Below are 3,432 nucleotides of genomic sequence, written 5' to 3'. Positions count from 1 at the left end.
TAAATAGCAGCAAATACTAAAGTTCCTATAGCCTAGGACCTCATAATCTGGAAATCCAGTCAGTACAGAATTCTTAAAAAAATAGTTTCAAACCCCTGGCTATCGGGGCGTGGCCTAGCGCTGATGGTGGAAAGACGTGTTGAGTGAGAGCTCCGACCACGAGAAAGAAATCTCACTTCATCCGTCCAAGGAAATCACCCCCGGTGTTCCAGATACAACATGACATCTCCCTACCACCATATAACACCATTGCTGGGCCCATAGGAGAAAGTCTTACAACTTACCGCATAAGATTGAAACGGCGGCCTACTCCACACGCGCCTGTGGTAGTGGATTTCTGCGGACGCCAGACACTCGGGTCTCTGCAGCCATCCCCTCCTCCCCGGCAGCTGGTCCCGTACAACCGGAGGTACACTAGATAAGGACATAGTCCCAGCCTAGCGACAGCACACAGAAACGGGCCGGCACGCGTTGCAGGACTTTTCCGGTGAGTGGGGGAAGGGGACTGTAACCGGCGGCCATCTTACAGAGCGGCTGATTTGATTTACCTTGCTCTATACTACAACACTGTCACAAGCTCTAATACAGTGCATTAGCCTTTATACCATAAATCTCTGTGAGAGATTAATCCTCTAAACTTCGCTATACAGATGCTGGCTTGAATACTTACCTGTTACTGAAACTGCCATAACATTTGCTTACTCAGACCTTATTACGCCATAATGGTTAAAACGTCAAAAGATAAAATCCGAGAAGCAGCGCCTACCCCTAAGTCCCATAAAACGCAAGCAGATCTTGATAAATTCTTAAGAAAAAAGTTAACAGCTTCACCAGCTAGTAAATCTAAGCAAGCACAGTTACTATCTGATGATAATCCTATGGAGGACGACTCCGATATGGATAGCACAGGCGGTAACTCTGATACTGGGGATGACTCTCGTGTGGTTCCAGCATCAAGAGGCTTTATAAAAAGGACACTATACCAAGCTCTTACGCCACTAGTAAAAGACCTTGCAGATATCAAATCTGATCTTCGTAGCATGGGCACCAGGGTTGAAACTGTGGAAGATACGCAAAATGCTCTACTGCATTATAATGCAAAAGTCAAATGTGTTCTCGACCATCAACAAGATTGTATTAACGAATCTCTACTACGTATTGAAGACCAGGAAAACCGAAGCCGCAGAAATAACATCAGGCTCAGGGGACTTCCAGAATCAATTCTACACGATAATTTACCTCAACTAGCTCTGGATATCTTTTCTGACCTGTTAAGCCCTGAGGCGGCCAAATCCATCATAATTGAACGTATTCACAGAGCACTACGGGCCAAACCTCGCCCCAATGACCCTCCAAGAGATATAGTGTGCGGTTTGCTAAGTTATACAGATACCGCTGCAATTTTGAAAGCTGCAAGAAATAAGAACACATTGACCTATGGAACCTCTACGATTCAAATATTCCAAGATATTGCTCCTTCAACTCTAGCAAAGAGGAGAGTGCTCAAACCATTATTAGATGCTCTGAGAGAGAAAAAAATGCAATTTAAGTGGCTCTTTCCGTTTGGCATTGCCATATCCAAAGATGGTCACCAAATTATCATTAGAAAACCTGCGGATTTGGCAGCTGCGTGGGAGAAACTGGACATCCCACCCATAGATATCCTGTCGTGGCTTCCGTCTACTATGATGGCCTTACCACCTTTGCCAAGTCCCTCATTTTGGAACCAAACCTCAAAAGCCTCTTCGCCCAAAACCAAGAAAGCCCAAACCCGTGCTAGACAACTGGACACCTGACTGTCTTCACAAAAGCCACCGAATGGATTCCTGACCGACCCGCTTCCCCGCTAAGTTTGTGGGAGAAGTGTGGTGAGTGACTCTCTTCCATACTATTTCACATTAAGTTTATGGTTCTCCTTCTCTGTTTCTCTTCTACATAATGTGATTTGAGTTTATACATGCATTAATATGTAACCTTTTACCATATGTTCTGGTATGTTCTTTCAGTGTAAGGTATACTTGTTGGTATATGACTAACGTGTATTCAGTTCCACAGGATTTCTATGTACCTCACGATTTTCTACTGTGGATAAGGACTAGCTACAATTTTACTATGTATTATTATTCTTGCAAATTGTTGCTGTCCTTAGGGGTGCTGACAACCCCTGTATTATTTTTCTTTTGTTTATATTCTTCTCCACTGATTCCTTCCCTCCCCTCCTTTCCTACCCCTTTTTTCCTATCAAAGTCAATAGGTGATTTCTACCATAAGACTATTGGTTATAGGTGCCGATCTGTTATTTCATTTACAAAGAACTCATGGCGGAACTAAAAATTACTTCATTTAATGTAAGAGGTCTGAACTATCCAAGGAAAAGAAGCCAAATTTTACACCAAATTCTTGTAGATAAAACAAAAATCGCCCTGTTACAAGAAACACATATTAGACATAACAAAATTCCAAATTTAAGGAAAAATGTTTTTTCGAATGTTTACCATAGCACCTACTCATCCTCGCGTAGAGGAGTAAGTATACTTTTCCATACAAGTGTACCTTTCAAATGGGTTGCTGAAATGGTTGACCCAGAAGGACGCTATTTATTTGTTAAGAGCATCATAGGTAATACCCTTTACACGATTGCAAATTTATATGCACCTAACTCCCAACAAACCCAGTGGATAGTTCAGACCTTACAACTGTTCAAACAATTTGCTGAGGGTGTTTTAGTAGTGGGAGGTGACCTTAATGTTCCCATAGACCCACTCTTGGATACCACAGGGAATCCTTCCACTTCATACCGATATACGACTAAATTACGTAAGACTTTAAATGCATTACACCTGTCAGATACTTGGAGACTACTACATCCCTCTGACCGGGACTACACCTATTTCTCTCATACGCACCAAAGATACCACAGGTTGGACTATATCTTCATTTCTCAATCCCAAGTTCCTTTTATAATACGTACTGATATAGGAAATATTTTACTCTCAGATCACGCACCGATTCATACTACTCTGACATTAGCAGACATTCCTAAAGGCCAATGGTGTTGGAGGATCAATGATACTCTGTTGGCTGATCCCTCTCACCAATCTTCTATAAAGACACATATACAAAATTACTTTAACACCAATATTACAGCAGATGTCTCACCTGCTATCACTTGGGAAGCACACAAATCAGTTTTAAGGGGGGAGCTTATTTCATTATGTACATATATTAAAAAACAGAAGTCAGAGCTCTTAAATGCTCTCTTCTCACAAATCTCCTCGTTAGAAAACCTTCACAAGCGTACCCAAGCGGAAACCACTAAAGACAAATTATACTCTTTACGTAATAAAGTTAAAGATCTACTGAACATTAAATCAGCCAGACTGTTACAAATATCGAAGTTTAAATTTTATACACATGGGGACAAAGGCAACA

The sequence above is a fragment of the Rhinoderma darwinii genome (assembly GCF_050947455.1).
Source record: "Rhinoderma darwinii isolate aRhiDar2 chromosome 2 unlocalized genomic scaffold, aRhiDar2.hap1 SUPER_2_unloc_24, whole genome shotgun sequence".
NCBI lineage: Eukaryota > Metazoa > Chordata > Amphibia > Anura > Rhinodermatidae > Rhinoderma > Rhinoderma darwinii.
The sequence above is the reverse complement of the archived record's forward strand: the minus strand, read 5'-3'. Positions refer to the sequence as shown.